This window comes from Xenopus laevis, chromosome 9_10S (assembly GCF_017654675.1).
Source record: "Xenopus laevis strain J_2021 chromosome 9_10S, Xenopus_laevis_v10.1, whole genome shotgun sequence".
In the NCBI taxonomy this organism is placed as follows: Eukaryota; Metazoa; Chordata; class Amphibia; order Anura; family Pipidae; genus Xenopus; species Xenopus laevis.
The window spans coordinates 113,656,897-113,680,153 of NC_054388.1; the positions used below are offsets into that span (position 1 = coordinate 113,656,897).

A 23,257-nucleotide genomic window follows, 5' to 3' on the forward strand; every position below is an offset into this window, starting at 1 on the left:
GATTCCTGACTCTCACACCACAAACAAACCACAAGTGGGGGCAGACTACAGAAGTTTGCCCACGTTTGGACAGCTCAATTTCAAATTCTTGGGTTCTCCAAACTTTAAGCGTTGGCCACAAAATTTACTTTACCAAATATCCACTGAAAAACAGGTTTGTTCCTTCAAATTTTTCGACCGACACCGACTGCCAAAGCAACGTCCATGACAAAAACTCTTCAAGATCCAGAACCCACCAGCACACCCTGGCCTCTCCAGCATAAGTTGGCCCGGTGCACAGTCAGAAGGGATCGGCAACCCCAATTGTAGTCAGCGTAATAGAAGAAAAACTGGCACTCAGAGCTCGATGCATGTGGGCAAAGCCCTGCGTGTTTATTACAATGTAACGTTTCAGGGACGGGCCCCTTCGTCAGACAGCAAATCACACCACAAAGTGAACCTTTTAAACATTACTTATGCATAAATTAACCCACACATGTTTGGTAATTTAACCCATAGTTACTACAATTAGCAACTCCATTCGTGGATAAAACATCATCAGTGAAAATATCGTACACAAAGACTTCAAAAAAAGTTCAAAAAAAGTCCAAATACAGTTCCCAAGACCTTAAACAAATAGAAAAAATGTAGAAAAATTATTTTCGATACAGAGCAAATCCTGTGAACAAAGTTAAATAGTATTTCAGTATAAACATTAAAACATTCCTTTAATAAAGCTAAAACACCTAAAAACATTGTGGCATTCTGCCAAAGCTTGAAACATTATCTCGCCCTTATCTTTATCGAAAAGATTACTTTTTACCTTGCCCTTTGCAACAAACCGATTCAATTTTTCAATATCTGCAAAAATAGAGAGGAGAAGCAACATATTAACATTTTAAACAACTTTTAGATATTTGAAAGTGGCAAGGGATCTCAGAGATAGCAAGTTAGATTGAATTCCAAAACCTGCAATTAAAGTCAAAGGAGTTGAAGCAGATGATTCACACCACAGAAGAGGATTACAAGCTGAAAGAAGCTACAGCCTGCACCAGTGCATTGCACGAGTTAAATCAGAAGATGGAAAAGTTTCAGCAGGAGTTTTGCAAGGGAAACTCAGGAAGTTCAAACGAGACACACGGGATTACGAGAAAGGGGAAGTTTACAGTTGGAAGAACGCCAGACGCGAATATCGACAGCGCAGAGTGCCAGTGAATACGACACAGGAAACTTCTACTCCTTTCTCGTGTGCCCAAGACAGCTTTTCATCGGCGTCCTCACAAAGTGCTGCTGCTTCCTCTTCATTTGGTTCTGCTTCAGCTTCTTTTTTAGGGGTCGATCAGTTGGAAAAAAGGCCCGGACGAGAAGAGGGGGGAGAAAGAAACCGACCACCAGGCAAGCGCAACGAATTCCAGAGGCTGGCGAAAAAACACCGGTAACTAACATTTTCAATTTGTCTGACTATGTATTATCGAACAACGAATTGGCAGTCCTTAATAAGGGTTTGAACTTTGTTCCAGTACACACGAACTCTCTATTTAATTTTTCTGTGGATTTGTTTAAATTTACTAGAACGCTAAAATTGAAAGCATATTTTTCTGATAAACAACAGGGGGTTAAAAATGAAACAGCTATGAAATTGAGAAATAAGTTAAATGTGAAAAGTAACTTTATGCCACCAGTCCACTATCCCTCTATCGATTCCTTTGAAACTGCAGTGATGTTAGATCTGGAAAAAACATTGGCTAAAAAGGCTATTTCTAAATCTCACAATTTAACTCCAAGTGAGAAAAAAGCAATGAAGTCTTTAAAAGATAATACCCAGATTCACATCACTAAGGCTGACAAGGGAGGAGGGATAGTGATCCTTAACAAATGTGATTATGAGAGGGAAGCAGACAGGCTTCTGGGTAATACCTTACATTATAAAATGTTGTTAACTGATCCAACAATGAAAATTAAAACGGAGTTGGAAATTTTGCTGAATGAAGCGGTGCTGAATGGTATCATTACTGATGAGCTTAATGGTTTATTAATGCGTTATTTTGTGAAAACTCCTTATCTTTACTTTTTGCCTAAAGTACACAAAAGCCTGGTGGATTGGCCTTTTGTGTCGAACGTAGGTACACTGTTGCAGCCTTTTGCCATCTATGTGGATACTTTTTTACAAGAATTATTACCAACATTAAAATTTTGCCTGGTGGATACTACAGATTTTTTAAATCGTCTTGAAAAGATCAGTTTGCCAAAATGTCCCTTTTTGTTGTGTTCCTTGGACGTCAAGGACCTATTCACATCGATTCCACATGTTGATGGGATAGAGTATACGGGCATACTTAACTAAGACCAGTCACCCAAATTTCAAGATTAATTTTATTTGTACGTTATTGGAGATAGTTCTAACCAATAATTATTTCTATTTCAATGGTCAATATTTTTTGCAACTACAAGGCTGCGCAATGGGTGCTAACATGGCGCCCGCATATGCAAATATTTACATGGATTTTGTTGAGAACAGCTTTATCCATAACAACAATCAGTATAGTCCATTTATCCATAATTATATGAGATACGTGGACGATACATTTTTTATTTGGACTGGGTCTACTGAAAAGCTATTTGAATTTTTGGAGTATCTCAATAAGACGCATGATACCATTAAGTTCACATTGGAGTGTCACGAGACCTCGTTGCATTTCCTGGATGTAAATGTGTCTTATACTGGGACTGGCTTTTTGACATCCTCGTACTGTAAACCTACAGACAGAAACAATTTATTGTGTGCTACTAGTTTCCACCCTCCTGGAGTTTTCAGAGGGTTACCAAAAAGCCAGTTTGCCAGAATTAGACGCATTACATCGAATGACGATCTATACAAGCAAGAGTCTGATAAAATGGTGGAAAAATTTAAAGAAAAAGGATATAAACATACTGAACTTGTAAAAGTAAAAAATGAGGTGTTACAATGTTCTAGAAAGGAAATGCTTAGCAAACAGAGACAAGAAAAAAGGCAGGCAGCTAGGATACCATTCACCACTGTATTTGATTTTAATTCTAAAATCATTAAGAACACTGTGTTAAAGTATTGGGGGCTGGTAAGTGCACCTCCATTATTTTCATATAGGAGAGGACGATCAGTGGGGGACTTGGTAAAACAAAAGGCGGTTCAAGGAACCACACTGCAAAGTACCCTTACAAGTATCAAATTACAGGGCACCCACCATTGCCACAATTGTGGACACTGCAGTGGGATCATTGCAGGTGACACGGTTACACATCCCCTTAAGGGTTCTAAGATCAGGATAAGGGGTTGGTTCACTTGTGATACTAAGGCGGTAGTGTACTGTATAAAGTGTCCTTGTGGACTCGCTTACGTCGGACAGACGAGTAGAGCAATAAAATTACGCTTAAATGAACATAAAAGTACAATACGCAATTACCATCCCCCGATAGACCAAAAGGATGTAAATGAAAGTAATAAAAAAAGAAGGGAAACTGCTTTGGCCAGACACTTTTTTGAGAAAGGTCACAGGGTGTCACAACTAAGATGGTTGATTCTCGAAAAAATTACCCCAAATAACCAGCAGGACAATAAAAAATGATTATTACAAAGGGAATGCCACTGGATCTGGGCATTGCAGACAAGGGTCCCACGTGGACTGAACGAGGACTTCAATCTAACTTGCTATCTCTGAGATCCCTTGCCACTTTCAAATATCTAAAAGTTGTTAAAAATTTTAATATGTTGCTTCTCCTCTCTATTTTTGGAGATATTGAAAAATTGAATCGGTTTGTTGCAAAGGGCAAGGTAAAAAGTAATCTTTTCGATAAAGATAAGGGCGAGATAATGTTTCAAGCTTTGGCAGAATGCCACAATGTTTTTAGGTGTTTTAGCTTTATTAAAGGAATGTTTTAATGTTTATACTGAAATACTATTTAACTTTGTTCACAGGATTTGCTCTGTATCGAAAATATTTTTTCTACAATTTTTCTAATTGTTTAAGGTCTTGGGAACTGTATTTGGACTTTTTTTGAACTTTTTTTGTACTATATTTTATCCACGAATGGAGTTGCTAATTGTAGTAATTAAGGGTTAAATTACCAAACATGTGTGGGTTAATTTATGCATAAGTAATGTTTAAAAGGTTCACTTTGTGGTGTGCTTTGCTGTCTGACGAAGGGGCCCGCCCCCGAAACGTTACATTGTAATAAACACGCAGGGCTTTGCCCGCATGCATCGAGCTCTGAGTGCCAGTTTTTCTTCTATTACGCTGACTACAATTGGGGTTGCCGATCCCTTCTGACTGTGCACCGGGCCAATTTATGCTGGAGAGGCCAGGGTGTGCTGGTGGGTTCTGGAAATTGAACAATACAGGGGGATCACAGGTGTGAACAATACAGGGGATTAGAGTCTAAATTTGAGGTTTAAACAATGCAGGGGCCAGTTAATCTCTGTAGTGATACCTATTAAATCTTACATATGGTAAACCACAGAAGGGTGGGTCGCGGGCCGCCAGTTGGACAGCCCTGATTTAGATCATTGCTTGAGGCTATTAGTTTGACCCGTAAAAACTGGCCCTTAGGGATACCTTTAATTGTGTTCAGGACGTGATAATTCTCTGGTCTGGGTATATTATTCCTATCTGTGAGTTAGAACAGGTCAGTAGCTATATGTTCATTAACATTACTGACCTGTACATCTAAGTATTGGATACTTACTTTATCATATTTAACTGTGACTGAGGGATCCCCGCAATGGCGTAACTAGATGAAACTGGGCCCCACAGAAAAATAATTTTAGGGCCCCAAAAATATCCAGAGGTTGTCCTGTTTAACAATATAAATTAACATTACTCATTAAAGGAAAACTATACCCCCCAAACAATGTAGGTCTCTATTAAAAGATACTGAGTAAAACAGCTCATGTGTAAAACCCTGCTTCATGTAAATGAACCATTATCATAATAATATACTTTTTTAGTAGTATGTGCCATTGGGTAATCAAAAATAGAAAATTGCCATTTTAAAAAATAAGGGCCGCCCCCTGAGATCGTAAGATTCACTGTGCACACATACAAACCACATGTAGGGTCACATGAGCCAATTAACAGACAGAGTTCTGCCTTTTGCTTCCTCACTTCTTCCTGTTACAGTTAGAGTTGTAGTATTTCTGGTCAGGTGATCTCTGAGGCAGCACAGATAGAGTCACGAAATGGTGGTTCAAGGCAAGAGATGTAAAAGGGCAATATTTATGTAAATATATATTCCAGTTTGGTAAGATTCTTTAATATGTCATTCAATTTGATATAAACTATCTGTTGCTTAAGTATTCATTTTGGGGGTATAGTTTTCCTTTAATAAGGACCTTTTGGGGCTCCCTATACCATCTGAACACCTGTGCAACTGCAGGGTCTGCAACTTGGTTTAAAAAGATCCAAAACTGAGTTTCACAGGTCATGAAAGGTGCAGGGCTTGTGAAAAAGTGGTGGGTTTGGGTGGATCATAAGTAAGTATTAGAATAATGGGTGTGGTTTGGGTGGATCAGGGGTCTGACTGTGTGCTAGGGCCATTATTTGCAATGGGGGCCCATTCTATTATTTAATAGGGCCCCATTGTCATGGGTTCCAGGTGACCAAATGGACTAATAATTGGGGTCCCTGCATTGTGGCAAAAGAAAAGAACCTGGCAATCTGAACAGGAGAGAGTGAAACAGATCTCTGTTAACCTATGGGATTGGAGAGACACAGAAAAATAGGTGGGCTCATCACCCATAGAACATTCATTTCCAAGGGCACATCTGATGGGCACAGGAGGGAAAGCTGCTTCTCATGGATAATATGGATTAGATTTCACAGTTTAGCAAAATTGATTGTGAGCCCCAGAGGCTCAAAGCTGCTTCTGTGTATTCCCAGAAGCGATTTTAAATGCAATTCATGTTATCGTGTGGACCCATCTTAGTGGACTGCAGTGCCTGGGAACACGGGGTAGAGAAGAGGGCAGTATGTGTGTGTCGTACTTGGCAAACACACATGTGATTATCAGCTTGAATCAGCCTATATCTTGTGATGTCTTTTTAACAACCAGTCTTCAAAGAAAGTGAACGTTATTATTACTATAAATGCTTGCAGTAGGTTATCATGTAAGACCCCCATGGCCCAAAACTATAACCCTGTCTGTTTTCCTTTGCTTCTTTTATTATACAGTACATATCTATATAAATATAAATACACATACCTACTTACCTCTGGCACCGAAAATGTTGCTGCCACTGAGCACAATAATTCTGTGCTCTGATCTTTATTTTAATATATATATATGTACATATATGTACATAATCTTTGGGAAATTATTTGACTCATCTGCTTTTCCTGCCCCAATAAAGCAATAAAACATTCTTCCCATTGATCTACCAGGAAACAAGAACCAAAATACCAGTTCCACATCTTTGTCACTGAGAGAGTATAGGATCAACAGCTAGGTGGATAACAGTAAATTAGGCTTGGATTTGGCAATCTGTATATTTGAGCAAAAATCAGACTGGCTGAGGTCAGATGCCAAAGACAGCCACATATTATTGGTAAGAGTTGGCCAAATCTGACCCCTTTCACTTCTCCAAATGTATTGAAGTCTATGGGCAACATTATCTTTCAGCCATTGGAAGAGTATCTTTTTCATGGTGAAACCTGGTGAAAAATTCACTGATCACTAGTTATTGGGCCTATGGGGGTAGGGTTGTCACCTTTTTACTGGCACAAATCCAGACAGGGAGCAAGGCCATGTGACATTGGAACAGAGATGATTATAATGTTGTTAGGAGATAGGCCAGTGACATCAAGGGGCAGGCAGGGATAGGTTGAATTTCAAGTCAATCAGGCAGAGTTTTCTCTAGATTTCAGACTTTTACATGCTTTTTTTAGACACATTACCCTTACACATACATACTTTTTATAGCAGGTGGGGGCACCCTCAAAGCAGACACCCAATGTGACAATGTGTAAATTTACATTCATTGGTAATTTTACAAAAATAAGGGTTTTTTTGTGAGGTCAGCATACTTCTAAGGGCTTTTACTAGATATGAAATACAGTGAACGTGTTGATTTTGCAGAAGTGGAAGTGCGCTGTTATGATTTTGGGTTCTCTGCAATCCATGTAAAGCAGGAGAAGCTTGGTATTTATATATAAGATTTTTTATCTTTGTATCAAAGGACACGTGGAAGATAAAACGATGCAGAATGGAAACTCTGTGGTGATTTCCAGGAATGTCTTTCTACCTACTGGAGGTATTTTTGAATTTTCACATTTGTTATTGTCAGGTTCAGAAGACACTGCACTCTCTGCATCAGCTGTATTATCATACATATAATACAATATGGATCCAACATGTTTCTCTTTATTTATTTTTATTTATTTGTCTGTTACAGTGGAATTGCAGCAAAATCCAGGCAGAAGAAAACAGAGACATAATCACTTTATGCGCACCCTCACCTAACTCAGTCTGGCCTCTGGCATAATGAGCTCCCACCATGCTTCCCAACAATTCAAAAGTCAATTTATGGCAAGCCCCCAATTCTCCCTAATTTGCCTAGTTTTACCCAGACCACCCCCCATCTGCCCAACACCCTGCCCACTTTCTGCTAACCTCTGTCCTTTTAGAGTCACATGGGTACATGTTTGCCTATTAGATATGGAAGAACATGGGAAATAAATGCTGCCAGGATGAACCTAATAGATACATTGGCATTGGAATATAAATTATAGACTGTTACAACTCTAATAATGGCAGCTCGGGACATTCATCATACACAGAGCCCCAAGTCAAGCCTCTTTAGGTAAGTAAAAACCAGGCCAGGAGGAGTATCCCAGTGGTCAGACAGAGTGAGGTGACACCCCTGTGCTGCATTTAGCACCCCCTAATCATCTGCTTTTGACATTTACTTGCCAAACAGCAGAATGATCATAAAGAGAGAAGGCATGTTAAGGTTCTCATTGCATGCTGGGAACTAGCACATGGAATATCAGATATTTTATAGTCAGACATAAAGGTCTGATCTGTAAATAGCACTGCCTGTTATCCCCCTGCAGACAGACATATAGTAGATTGTGACACAGTAAGAGACAGTCTGTAGATTGTGACACAGTAAGAGACAGTCAGTTTGCCACTCACTATATGTTTACAGATTTACTTTAATCTATGTCAACCCTATACACTGGCTTTTCTTTGCTTTCCCAATTCTTTATAATCTAATAGTGTCATTTCTACAGCTTTTGTATCTCCTCTGCCTTTCTCTGTATCGTTTTGGCCTCTCTTTGCTTGTATGTCCTCAGTTCCTCTGTCTGTATTAGGGATGTAGCGAACGTCGGAAAAAAAGTTCGCGAACATATTCGCGAACTTGCGCAAAAATGCGAGCGGTTCGCGAACGGTTCGCGAACCCCATAGACTTCAATGGGAAGGCGAACTTTAACATCTAGAAAAGACATTTCTGGCCAGAAAAATGATTTTAAAGTTGTTTAAAGGGTGCAACGACCTGGACAGTGGCATGCCAGAGGGGGATCAAGGGCAAAAATGTATCTGAAAAATCTGCCTGTGTGTGCTTGGAAGAGATAGTGTAGGGGGAGAGCTGTTAGTGATTTCAGGGACAGATGATAGTAAGCTTGCTGGCTAGTAATCTGCTTGATACTGCTCTGTATTGGAGGGACAGAAGTCTGCAGGGATTTGAGGGACATTTTAGCTTAGGTAGCTTTGCTGGCTAGTAATCTACTGTTCTCTTTAAACAACTGCCATACGTTGACCTTGTAGGCATTGTTTGCCCAGTTTTTTTGGACGCAGCCACTGAAGCACAGTTGCCAGAAAAAATATGCCATATAAATGCTGAAAATAGTAATTTTTCGCCATACGTTGACCTTGTAGACATTGTTTGCCCAGTTTTTTTGGACGCAGCCACTGAAGCACAGTTGCCAGAAAAATTATGCCATATAAATGCTGAAAATATAAATTTTTTTGGTTGCAGCCACTGAAGCACAGAGGCCAGAAAAATTATGCCATATAAATGCAGAAAATATGCATTTTTTGGTCGCAGCCACTGAAGCACAGTTGCCAGAATAATTATGCCATATAAATGCTGAAAATATAAATTTTTTTGGTTTGCAGCCACTGAAGCACAGAGGCCAGAAAAATTATGCCATATAAATGCAGAAAATATGCATTTTTTTGGTCGCAGCCACTGAAGCACAGTTGCCAGAAAAATATGCCATATAAATGCTGAAAATAGTCATTTTTTGCCATATACGTTGAGTCAACGTATGGCAAAAAATTACTATTTTCAGCATTTATATGGCATATTTTTTCTGGCCTCTGTGCTTCAGTGGCTGCGGCCAAAAAAACTGGGCAAACAATGCCTACAAGGTCAACGTCGTTGACCTTGTAGGCATTGTTTGCCCAGTTTTTTTGGCCGCAGCCACTGAAGCACAGAGGCCAGAAAAAATATGCCATATAAATGCTGAAAATAGTAATTTTTTTGGTCGCAGCCACTGAAGCACAGTTGCCAGAAAAATTATGCCATATAAATGCTGAAAATATAAATTTTTTTGGTTGCAGCCACTGAAGCACAGAGGCCAGAAAAATTATGCCATATAAATGCTGAAAATATAAATTTTTTTGGTTGCAGCCACTGAAGCACAGAGGCCCAGAAAAATTATGCCATATAAATGCAGAAAATATGCATTTTTTTGGTCGCAGCCACTGAAGCACAGTTGCCAGAAAAATTATGCCATATAAATGCAGAAAATATGCATTTTTTTGGACGCAGCCACTGAAGCACAGTTGCCAGAAAAAATATGCCATATAAATGCTGAAAATAGTCATTTTTTGCCATACGTTGACCTTGTAGACATTGTTTGCCCAGTTTTTTTGGTTGCAGCCACTGAAGCACAGAGGCCAGAAAAAATTAAACCAGTAGGGTTTGCACCCTAGTTTGTAACGGTGGCGGAGGGAGGAGGAGGACGCTAAAGGACAGCTGTGTGTGGAGTCATGAGGCTTGAAGAGAAGGACAGCTGCATAGAAGTCAGAACAAGTCTTCCGGCGTGCAGTAACCCTCCGAGATCCACCCCTCATTCATTTTAATAAAGGTCAGGTAATCGACACTTTTGTGACCTAGGCGAGTTCTCTTCTCAGTTACAATCCCTCCTGCTGCACTGAAGGTCCTTTCTGAGAGCACACTTGAGGCTGGGCAAGACAAGAGGTTCATGGCAAATTGTGACAGCTCTGGCCACAGATCAAGCCTGCGCACCCAGTAGTCCAGGGGTTCATCGCTCCTCAGAGTGTCGATATCTGCAGTTAATGCCAGGTAGTCCGCTACCTGCCGGTCGAGGCGTTCTTTGAGGGTGGATCCAGAAGGGTTGTGGCGCTGCCTTGGACAGAAAAACATTTGCATGTCTGACGTTACAGACTGGCCAAAGGGCTTTGTCCTTGCAGGTGTGCTCGTGGCAGGATTACTGGCACCTCTGCCCCTGGAATGTTGATGAGTTCCTGAAGTGACATCACCCTTAAAAGCATTGTACAACATGTTTTGCAGGCTGGTTTGTAAATGCCGCATCTTTTCGGACTTGTGGTATGTTGGTAACATTTCTGACACTTTATGCTTGTACCGAGGGTCTAGTAGCGTTGCGACCCAGTACAGGTCCTTCTCCTTAAGCCTCTTGATACGGGGGTCCTTCAACAGGCATGACAGCATGAAAGACCCCATTCTCACAAGGTTGGATGCAGAGCTATCCATCTCCGCTTCCTCATTATCAAGGACTGCATCATCCACGGTCTCCTCCCCCCAGCCACGTACAAGACCAGGGGTCCCCAAAAGGTCACCACTAGCCCCCTGGGGAAGCCTGCTCCTGTTGGTCCTCCTCCTCCTCCTCCACAAAGCCACCTTCCTCCTCTGACTCCACTTCTGGCACCTCTCCCTGCGTTGCAGCAGGTGCCTGGGTTCGTTTCTGGTGATTCCGACCAGAAATCGTGCGCTTCCAGCTCCTCGTCACGCTGGTCTACAGCCTCATCTGTCACTCGTCGCACGGCACGCTCCAGGAAGAAAGCGAAGGGTATTAGGTCGCTGATGGTGCCTTCGGTGCGACTGACCATATTTGTCACCTCTTCAAAAGGTCGCATGAGCCTGCAGGCATCGCGCATAAGCACCCAGTAACGGGGGAAAAAAATCCCCAGCTGTGCAGATCCAGTCCTACCACCCAGTTCAAAAAGGTACTCGTTGACGGCCCTTTGTTGTTGCAGCAGACGTTCCAACATAAGGAGCGTTGAATTCCAGCGAGGTCTGGCTGTCAGAAATCAAACGCCTGACTGGCATGTTGTAGCGCTGCTGAATGTCAGCAAGGGCGTGCCATGGCTGTGTAGGAACGTCTGAAATGGGCCGACACCTTTCTGGACTGGGTGAGAACGTCCTGGAATCCTGGGTACTTGGAGACAAAACGTTGGACTATTAAATTTAACACATGTGCCATGCAGGGCACATGTGTTAAATTGCCTAGTCTCAACGCTGCCAACAGATTGCTTCCATTGTCACACACCACTTTCCGATCTGCAGTTGGTGTGGGGTCAGCCACCGATCGGCCTGTGACTGCAGAGATGACAGGAGTACAGATCCGGTATGGTTTTTGCTTTCCAGGCACGTCATCCCCAAGACAGCGTGACAACGGCGTACCTGGCACGTCGAATAGCCTAGGGGGAGCTGGGGGTGCACAGGTGTGGAGGAGGAGAAGGAGGACCCAGCAGCAGAGTAAGAAGAAGAAGAAGACGAGGTAGAGAGCGATGGAGGAGTAGAGGTGGTGGCAGAACCGCGTGCAATCCGTGGCGGTGACACCAACTCCACTGTTGTTGTTGAGCTACCCATTCCCTGCTTCCCAGCCATTACCAAGTTCACCCAGTGGGCAGTGTAGGTGACATACCTGCCCTGACCATGCTTGGAGGACCATGCGTCAGTAGTCATATGGACCTTTGGCCCAACACTAAGTGACAGAGATGCGGTAACTTGGCTCTGCACATGTTGGTACAGGTGTGGTATTCCCTTTTTAGAAAAAAAAATTGCGGCTGGGTACCTTCCACTGCGGTGTCCCAATTGCTACAAATTTGCGGAAGGCCTCAGAGTCCACCAGCTGGTATGGTAAAAGCTGGCGGGCTAAGAGTGCAGACAAGCCAGCTGTCAGACGCCGGGCAAGGGGGTGACAGTCAGACATTGGCTTCTTACGCTCAAACATGGCCTTCACAGAAACTTGGCTGGTGGCAGATGACTGGGAATGGGAACAGGTGGTCAAGGTGGAAGGCGGAGTGGAGGGTGGTTCAGACGGGTCAAGGAGAGCAGAGGTAGAGCAGTAAGATGCTGGACCAGAAGGAGTGTGGCTTTTAGTTTGCCTGTTGCCTTTGAGGTGTTGCTCCCAAAGTGCTTTGTGCTTGCCGCTCATGTGCCTTCGCATAGAAGTTGTACCTATGTGGCTGTTGGGCTTACCAAGGCTCAGTTTCTGACTGCACTCATTGCAAATTACAATGCTTTTGTCAGAGGCACACACATTAAAAAAATCCCACACTGCTGACTTTTTGGAAGTGTGCGATCTGGCGGTAACAGTAGAAGTTGGCGGAGTTGGCGGTATTGGCGGCAATGGCGGGTGCGTTGGCCGGCTGAACACAGGTGCCGATACATGTTGTTGCCCTGCTGATCCCTGCGGGCTGTCCTCCCTGCTTCTTCTAAGTCTTATTCTCCTACTGCCTCTCTGACTCTCCGTCTCTCCATCTGAACTACCCTCCTCTTGCTCTCTTCTACTAGGCACCCACAAAACATCAATCTCCTCATCATCATTCTCCTCAGATGCATCAATTTCTTCTGACACATCACAGAAGGAAGCAGCAGCGGGGACCTCCTCCTCATCACTCATTATGTCCATCTCTATCGTGTTCTCTGCCAGAATTAAATCTGGTGTAAGGTCCTCATCTCCTTCATCTTCTTCTGGCAATAATGGTTGCGCATTACTCAGTTCAAGAAACTCATTGGAAAATAACTCCTCTGACCCCAGTGAAGAAGGGGCACCGGTGGTGGAGGAAGTGTTACGTGGGGTGGCCATAGCAGTGGAGGATGAGGAGGATGTTGTGGTAAAGTTAGAAACGGTAGAGGATGGGGTGTGCTGTGTAAGCCAGTCAACTACCTCTTCAGCATTTTGGGAGTTCAGGGTCATTGGCTTTTTAAAACTGGGAAATTTGCTAGGGCCACAGGATTGCATAGCAGCACGGCCCCTAGCACGGCCTCTGCGTGGCGGCCTGCCTTTGCCTGGCATTATTTTTAAAAAAACAACAACAACAACAAAAACTCAGTTGGTTTTTCTGGAAACGATAATACACACAGCTAGATGGCGGGTTGAAGAAAACACTGTGCAAATAATGCCTACAAGGTCAACGTATACACTACTACAGCGGTGGATACGGATTACGTAAAATATATGAATGCTGCTTGAAAAAAAGTAACTCAAGTGGTTTTTCTAGAGACGGTAATATTATGGATATTTAGACAGAATGTGAACAATGTCACACAGCTAGATGGCGGGTTGAAGAAAACAGTGTGCAAATAATGCCTACAAGGTCAACGTATACACTACTACAGCGGTGGATACGGATTACGTAAAATATATGAATGCTGCTTGAAAAAAAGTAACTCAAGTGGTTTTTCTAGAGACGATAATATTATGGATATTTAGACAGAATGTGAACAAGGTCACACAGCTAGATGGCGGGTTGAAGAAAACAGTGTGCAAATAATGCCTACAAGGTCAACGTATACACTACTACAGCGGTGGATACGGATTACGTAAAATATATGAATGCTGCTTGAAAAAAGTAACTCAAGTGGTTTTTCTAGAGACGATAATATTATCAATATTTAGACAAAATGTGAACAAGCTCACACAGCTCGATGGCGGGTTGAAGAAAACAGTGTGCAAATAATGCCTACAAGGTCAACGTATACACTACTACAGCGGTGGATACGGATTACGTAAAATATATGAATGCTGCTTGAAAAAAAGTAACTCAAGTGGTTTTTCTAGAGACGATAATATTATCAATATTTAGACAAAATGTGAACAAGCTCACACAGCTCGATGGCGGGTTGAAGAAAACAGTGTGCAAATAATGCCTACAAGGTCAACGTATACACTACTACAGCGGTGGATACGGATTACGTAAAATATATGAATGCTGCTTGAAAAAAAGTAACTCAAGTGGTTTTCTAGAGACGATAATATTATCAATATTTAGACAAAATGTGAACAAGCTCACACAGCTCGATGGCGGGTTGAAGAAAACACTGTGCAAATAATGCCTACAAGGCCAACGTATACACTACTACAGCGGTGGATACGGATTACGTAAAATATATGAATGCTGCTTGAAAAAGTGACTCCGGTGTTTTTTCTGGAGACGGTAATATTATGGATATTTAGACAGAATGGGAACAAGGTCACACAGCTCGATGGCGGGTTGAAGAAAACAGTGTGCAAATAATGCCTACAAGGCCAACGTATACACTACTACAGCGGTGGATACGGATTACGTAAAATATATGAATGCTGCTTGAAAAAGTGACTCCGGTGTTTTTTCTGGAGACGGTAATATTATGGATATTTAGACAGAATGGGAACAAGGTCACACAGCTCGATGGCGGGTTGAAGAAAACAGTGTGCAAATAATGCCTACAAGGCCAACGTATACACTACTACAGCGGTGGATACGGATTACGTAAAATATATGAATGCTGCTTGAAAAAAGTGACTCCGGTGTTTTTTCTGGAGACGGTAATATTATGGATATTTAGACAGAATGGGAACAAGGTCACACAGCTCGATGGCGGGTTGAAGAAAACAGTGTGCAAATAATGCCTACAAGGCCAACGTATACACTACTACAGCGGTGGATACGGATTACGTAAAATATATTATGGCTGCTTGAAAAAGTGACTCCGGTGTTTTTTCTGGAGACGGTAATATTATGGATATTTAGACAGAATGTGAACAAGGTCACACAGCTCGATGGCGGGTTGAAGAAAACAGTGTGCAAATAATGCCTACAGGGCAAATAATGCCTAAAAGGTCAACTTATACACTACTACAGCGGTAGTAAAATAAAAAAAAGTAAAATAAAAAAAAATGAATATTAAAAAAAAAAATTAAAGTTGGTGCTGCTGAACTACTAGGAGCAGCAGATTAGCACACCAGTCCCACTCCCCAACACTGCTAGACTAATAGCACTGGGCTCTTATAGTAGTAGTAGTAGTAGTAGTAGTAAAACAACAAAAAAATAAATAAAAGCAGTCCTTACAAGGACTACTGTTATTGCAGCAGTCAGCAGATGAGATCAGAAGCAGGACAGCTGCCCACTGCAGCTACATACAGAGCACTGCAGTAGAAGGTAGATTACTAGCCAGCAAAGCTACCTAAGCTTAAATGTCCCTCAAACCCCTGCAGACTTCTGTCCCTCCAATAACAGAGCAGTATCAAAACGATTACTAGCCAGCAAACTTTCAACTGTCCCTGAAATCACTAACAGGCAGCAGCTCTCTCCCTACACTATCTCTTCAGCACACACAGGCAGAGTGAAAAAACGCTGCAGGGCTTCGGTTTTTATAGGGAAGGGGAGTGGTCCAGGGGAGAGCTTCCTGATTGGCTGCCATGTACCTGCTGGTCTGGGGTGAGAGGGCAAAAAAAAGCGCCAACAATGGCGAACCCAAAATGGCGAACGTCGCGCGACGTTCGCGAACTTCCGGCGAGCGCGAACACCCGATGTTCGCGCGAACAAGTTCGCCGGCGAACAGTTCGCGACATCTCTAGTCTGTATCTCCTCTGCCTCTCTTTGTCTGTATCTCCTCAGTCTACCTCTGTATCGTCTCAGCCTCTCCTTGTATGTATATACAGTACTCAGTCTCTCTCTATATATGTATCTCTTCAGCCTCTATATAAGCTTCTTCAGCATCTTTCTCTATATCGGTATCTCTTTAGCCTCTTTATGAACTTCTTCAGCTTCTCTCTTTATACCTGTATCTCTTCAGCCTCTATATGAACTTCTTCAGCCTCTCTCTCTCTCTATATCTGTATCTCTTCAACCTCCATATGTGTCTCTTCAGCCTCTTTCTCTATCTGTATCTCTTCAGCCTCTATATGTACCTCTTCAGCCTCTATATGTACTTCTTCAGTCTCTCTCTATCTGTATCTCTTCAGCATCTATCTGTATTTCTTCAGCCTCTCTATCTGTATCTCTTCAGCCTCTCTTTATCTGTATCTCTTCAGCCTCTCTATCTGTATCTCTTCAGCCTCTCTATTTGTATCTATTCAGCCTCTATATGTACCCCTTCAGCCTCTCTCTATATGTACCTCTTCAGCCTCTCTCTATCTGTAGCTCTTCAACCTCTCTATCTGTATCTCTTTAGCCTCTCTCTCTCTATCTGTATCTCTTCGGCTTCTCTCTCTATCTGTACCTCTTCAGCCTCTCTATCTGTATCTCTTCAGCCTCTCTATCTGTATCTCTTCAGCCTCTCTATTTGTATCTAGTCAGCCTCTATATGTACCCCTTCAGCCTCTCTCTATCTGTATCTCTTCAGCCTCTCTCTATCTGTATCTATTCAGCCTCTATATGTACCTCTTCAGCCTCTCTATCTGTATCTCTTCAACCTCTCTATCTGTATCTCTTCAGCCTCTCTCTATCTGTATCTCTTCAACCTCTCTATCTGTATCTCTTCAGCCTCTCTTTATCTGTATCTCTTCAGCCTCTCTATCTGTATCTCTTCAGCCTCTATATGTACCTCTTCAGCCTCTCTCTCTATCTGTATCTCTTCAGCCTCTCTATCTGTATCTAGTCAGCCTCTATATGTACCTCTTCAGCCTCGCTCTATTTGTACGTCTTCAGCCTCTCTCTATCTGTATCTCTTCAGCCTCTCTCTATCTGTATCTCTTCAGCCTCTCTATCTGTATCTCGTCAACCTCTTTATCTGTATCTCTTCAGCCTCTCTATCTGTATCTCTTCAGTCTCTCTCTCTTTATCTCTTCAGTCTCTATTTGTACCTCTTCAGCCTCTCTATCTCTTCAGCCTCTATCTGTACCTCTTCAGCCTCTCTATCTATATCTCTTCAGCCTCTCTCTCTCTATTTGTATCTCTTCAGCCTCTCTCTCTCTCTCTCTCTCTCTCTCTATCTGTATCTCTTTAGCCTCTACCTATCTCCTCAGATCTGTTCTGAGTGGACTCTCTGGCATCTGTGCAGGTAACACACTTGCTTTGTTAATCATTAGAGTGGGATTAAAGTGGGATTTTACCTTAGTAAGTTGTCACACAGAGCTAGAGACAGTCTGTACAAGCTATTCATTACATTGACAATTCTGGCTGCTAGGCTCAATGATCAACCAGAACTGAAATAATTCAGGAAATTTCTGGTTGTTGAGAAAAGTTATGATAGCAACCAGCAGGGAGTTTAATGGAAGAACACCAATTATTACATTGTGCATAATTAAATCAGTTCCTGGGGTTAGGGGGGCTTCTGGGTACAAATAATCAAGGTATGCAGGAAAGTTAAACAGAACACTAGGAATTGTATTTGCAAGCTATATTGATTCCTTTTTTTTTTAATTCATGGATATTGAAAAGCTGCTTAACACTTGCTTCAAAATATAGGGCCACAATAGGGCCACAATATTATCACTGCCGCCGAGGCCTTTGCCAAGCTGAAGGTAAACTGGAATGTACTCAATAGCACAATTTCTCAGCTATACTATAAGATTCATACAATCCATTGGGAAAGTGGGTGTAGGCAGCACTTTTATGAGGTGCCCCTGATATCTGTGTGTGTTTTGCTTTCTCTGATTTAACTACACTATGCGCCATACGCCCATTACTCAGGGTTACCTTAAATAAACACTCACAGCTCACAGTTTATTCCATTCAGCTGGATAACATTAATTCCATGTTGAGCAACTTGGTGTCAGCCTACGTTATGCTTTGTATTTGATATATTGCTTTTATATATTACACTGTAGCTGTATTGATGTAAGTGATATCTGACCTTGTTCCAATCTATCCTCATAGAGAGGCAGCTTCTCCAGCAACAAATTATTTTGCAGGAGGCAATACTAAAGATAGAGAAGATGATGGCTGTGTTAGACAGACAGGTAACTATTTTTAAAAACATTAAGCGGGGGTGCAATGAGGCTGTGACCACAAAATATATTGCAATATATGGACAAACAATCCCTGTTTTGTTTAAAGGGTAAGGCATTTTTCAGTAGCAGTATGCACAAAATGTCTATCTTAAATATATTGATAATGGGTTGAGTGCAGAGGACCCTTGTATTTGTCTATATGTATTTTGTGGTCACAGCCTCGTTGCACCCCCCTTAATGTTTTTAAAATTAGTGGTGAGCACAACTTTCCCTTGTTTGTTATAGATCTGCATGTGTCCTGCTGAGACTATCCCTCCTCTACCAATGATCTGCATGTGTCCTACTGAGACTATCCCTCCTCTACCAATGATCTGCATGTGTCCTACTGAGACTATCCTTCCTCTACCAATGATCTGCATGTGTCCTACTTAGACTATCCCTCCTCTACCAATGATCTGCATGTGTCCTACTTAGACTATCCCTCCTCTACCAATGATCTGCATGTGTCCTACTGAGACTATCCCTCCTCTACCAATGATCTGCATGTGTCCTACTTAGACTATCCCTCCTCTACCAATGATCTGCATGTGTCCTACTGAGACTATCCTTCCTCTACCAATGATCTGCATGTGTCCTACTGAGACTATCCTTCCTCTACCAATGATCTGCATGTGTCCTACTTAGACTATCCCTCCTCTACCAATAATCTGCATGTGTGCTACTTAGACTATCCAAGAGTATTAATGTACCAGCTTCCTTTCTCCCAACACATTCTTCTCATCCCACATTGGGCTCACCCCAATCTGCAACCTCTAATCTCATTATATTCCACAGCCCTTCACTGGGATAGTGTACTTCCAAGGTTATGTTGTAATGAAATCCTATATGCCATCATGCCTCCCCTGCTCATCTCTTTCCTCCTCTAATCCATAGGCTGAACAAGATTTTATCAGAATCCCCTCCTCCTGGCCATCTGGACATCCAGCTTCCCATCATCTCCGATGAGTTTAAATTTTAAGTTCGGAGGAAGATGTTTAGAGCCCTGATGCCGGGTAAGGAGATAAAGTGCACTGTATAGATAGTGGCCTAATCCACCAATTCAAGCTAAATCCAGTTCATATCATCATAATAGTGTCGGGCACACACTGGCACTAGTTTGGCAGAGATTGATTTGTATTGTATATTATGAGGACCAACTGTTGTATCTCATGAGACAATATGGTGACTTGATCATGAGCACCTATTTGATAGGTATCATGTCATGTAAGAGATAAGAACACTCTGATACTTTACCTGTGATGTTGTGTAGTTGACTTAAATCTTAGAAATTAGAAAACCTTTCTCACATCTTTCCTAAGCAGAAGAACATCAGCCTCTTTCTTTCTCCTGACAACTTCCTTGACTACTTGCTGGTCAGACTGGTGGGAAACTGACCAGCAGGTGGCGCTGTTGTAACACAATTCATTCATATTAATAGCACATGTATCCCTTAATATCTTGGAATAAAAAATAAATAAATAATGAATGTAAATGACCAGAGCACTCTCATCAATTTTACATTCACTTATTTTAAAGGTGTACTTATCCTTTAAATGCAACATGTTATACCCCCAAATGGCCGCAAGATGTCACTACATAAACAGCCAACATTATGCTACACTTTTTGAGGTCAGCACACATGGGAAGTTGATCAGTTCTGGACACAAATCCAAGATAAATAAAAACATTTTTGTTTTATGTGGCACCCCTTCCCTATTCTGCCTGACTCTTTTCCAGTTTTTTGTTTGTGTCCCTTATCTTTCTCTTCTCCCCTTCTGCCTTATTCTCCTTCCATCCATTTATCCTTGGGATTCTCAGCTCATGTCCTCAGTCTTTCTTCTCTTCTTCCTCCCCTTATTCACTCTAAGGACTTCTCATCCTTCTTCTTCTGCCCTCCCATCCCATTTCTGCTTCTGCTCTACCCTCTTGTTCATTAGGAGGTGCCACCTATAGCAGCAGCTGTTGGGTTAGGCGGCAGCCTCCTCCTGAATAAACTGCTGGAAACCTCTGAAGACATTAGAAAAGAGCAGAAAAAGGTTACAGGAACAGAATCTCTTAAATCTTGTGAGACCCTGCTCCTGTCAGAATTTTCACAGTGAGAAGATGGAGGAGACACTTTCTGGGTCGATAGAGGATTGTCCTTAGAGACCAGTTTAAAATGTTGTATAAAGAAAAAAAAAAGAATTGGGTCACCAGATAATTCTTCTGCCTCTGAAGAGGAATTTACACCAAATAAGAAAAAAAGCTTGTAAGGGTAGGAAGGGGTTAATTTACCATGGGAACCACTTTTTCCTCCAAGGATGGAAATCCACACCGCTGCTTCTTAATAATTATGGAATATTTATTGGAACATTCTTGTAACATCCATTCAACTTTTATACATCCAGGGCACATTCACAGTTGTAAATCACGTCACAGTTCAATAACTTTCCATTTCTTGCAAAGCATTTACTCTCCAATTCATGAACCCCTCACATAGAGTCACAGGATCATCCCTTTCCAGGGTCACTAACCTCCCGGTCCTGGCAGCCCGACGTATGTGCTACACCTCGCCTGCCCTACTCCGATTAGGAATTCCCTTCACACCTTCTGGTCCTACCAGTCCAGCATACAACCTCTGCCCCTCTGGCCTACTCCAGATAGGACTTTCCTTGCCCCTCCTTCAGGATCTCCATGCCTCACTATCACTGTTGCCCTCACTGGCAAAGCCTTGTCTCCTAAGCCTCTACCTCCTCGTTGGGGTCTTGGCTACCCATTCTAGTTATCACCTAACTGTCTGAAGTACCAAGTACTTACACTTGTAGCCCTAGCACTATCTTTTTCCAAACTTTATTCACCAACCAACAACCCTTGGGTGTGGTTCCCCTTTAAATACTTAATGTAATATTCCCCTTCCATGTGCTGCTCCTAATTCTGTGCATGTGCCTATCAGCCACTTGAGCCCATGAAACCTTTTCCCACACCATTTGCTTGACAACACTACCATCTAGTGGTGACACATGCAAATTACACTTTTACATTTTAAAACATTTTCACTCATTCATCATTTACAACTTTCCATTTTACACAATTCACATACATTTAGCACACAACACCAATCACCCTCTTACAAGCTGTATAACTTAGTCCTTAGACTCTTGTAAGACTTCCTCAGACAGCTCCCCTTAAAGGACATATAATTTAACTAAAACTAAAACTCCCCCCAATATTGTAGGCAATAATAAACAATATATGGGGTAGCTTTTATTTTGGGTTAAACATTAATTTTATTTTTACAAATAGCCCCTTTATCGGATCTCCCTATAGATGTTCTCTGGTCCCTGTCTGTGTTTCACATGAGGGGTGGGCGTGTCCTAACGGTCCCTGCCAGAAGCACAGTAGGAGGGGACAGCCAATCACAGCCCTGCAGTCACACAAGCACAGACAGGCTTCAGTTCCCTATCAGGTCAGCCTAGCTTTATAAATCAGTCTGAAACACTAATTCTGTAAGCACATTCTGTCTATATCTAAAAGAGTAAAATGCACTGGTTCATTCCGGATGTTCACACTATGGAGAGTGTTGAGAGCTGCAGTTCAGCAATGGAGAGCTCACTGTATAGACAGTGTTGGGAGCAAATACCTGACAGATTCAAGCCTTATGTACTCGACTGGGAGAGTCTAGAGCCTATAAAGAGATCGTGGCTGTGGATGCCTGTCAGCTCTGTGTGAGACTACCTGTCTGTGTGACTCCTTTGGGGTGAGTGTTACCTGAGGGAAGGGGTAGGAAAAGATAAGGATCCAGTGATCTCCTGTTTGGAGAAACAGGCTGTTTGTGTGCCTGCCACGTGGGAGCAAATACTTTCCATCGGGAACGTATGTGGGCAGGTAGCGCTACCTAGGACTGGTACTCTTTTGGGGACAACGGATGGAGACTCTTGGGCTGCCAAAATGGAGTTGCTGGACTTTTCCTGGCAGCGAATTACCAGGACTGGACTGCTACTGGTTCCTAGGGTAGTGGGTCATGCTTTGAATGCATTTATGTGTATAATGTTACAGTTTACTTCCCCTTTAAAATTGCACTTCTTTGTATAAAGTTTATATTTTTTAAATAATAAAGTGTGAGATTGATTTGTTTCCAAATAGACCTATAGAGCCGGACTGGGAGCAAAAAGCAGCCCACGTGTAAACACAAACACAGACACAAAGAGACACACAAACACAGAGGCACAAACACACAAACACAGACAGACACACAAACACAGAGACAGACACACAGACTCCCCTACCTCTCCTAGGAGCTTCGTGAAACAGCACAGGATCTCTGACACCTCCCAACCCGCCTGCCTTTCCCTGACTGATCTCAGGAGGAGAGAGGAACACGCAGCTGCTTGGTGTGTGTGAAGCAGAATCACAATGTTCATACTGTAAGTCTCTCTACAAACAAATCACCACAAATCAGAAGCGGCCCATTTCACAGGTAAATAGAGCGGCCCTTCTGGAAATTGCCCGAACTGACAGATTGTCAGTCCAGGCCTGTCCCCAGGTGTATTCTGGGACCCCATTAGGTGGAGGCGCTGCCAGAGACGAGTTTCCCAATACCTTTCATTTAGCAGAGGGGACTCAGGACCTGCATCAGTAACAATGATGTGATGTACCACCTGGGCATCAGGGGGGTCGCCAAAAATGGGTTACATTACTGTGTAGAAAGCAATTTTAAAAAGTCTTAATTTCTGGTGAACAATCTAAACAACTGAACTCAAAAACAAGTTAACAACCCCATTAATACCCGTCTCTCTGTATATAAATATATAATCGCATGTAAAGTCGGACATAGACGCGCAGAATTGTATCGGAGGAACGATCGGACGCCCCTATTTTACGACTTTGCCACTGACTATTCAGATGAAATAAAGAAGTAAAAGAACAAATCAGACGAAGTTCTGGCAGTGACAACAATCGTTCTGTCTGACAGATAGAAGTGACAGTTACAGGTACAGACTACACAAAATATCCCCGCGGTACAAATAATGTTGGAACGATCCACACACGGTCCAAAAATAACACAAACTTCCATT

At 42.3% G+C, this 23,257-nt stretch overlaps 1 long non-coding RNA gene across 1 annotated transcript; it reads left to right on the forward strand.

Moving 5' to 3' along the window:
* Nucleotides 1-967: 967 nt before the first annotated feature.
* LOC121399067 lies at nucleotides 968-19,571 on the forward strand. The gene is made up of 4 exons (XR_005964726.1): nucleotides 968-1,414; nucleotides 7,187-7,261; nucleotides 7,403-7,810; nucleotides 19,098-19,571. It is a non-coding gene; the product is annotated as an uncharacterized LOC121399067 (long non-coding RNA).
* The last annotated feature ends 3,686 nt before the right edge of the window (nucleotides 19,572-23,257 follow it).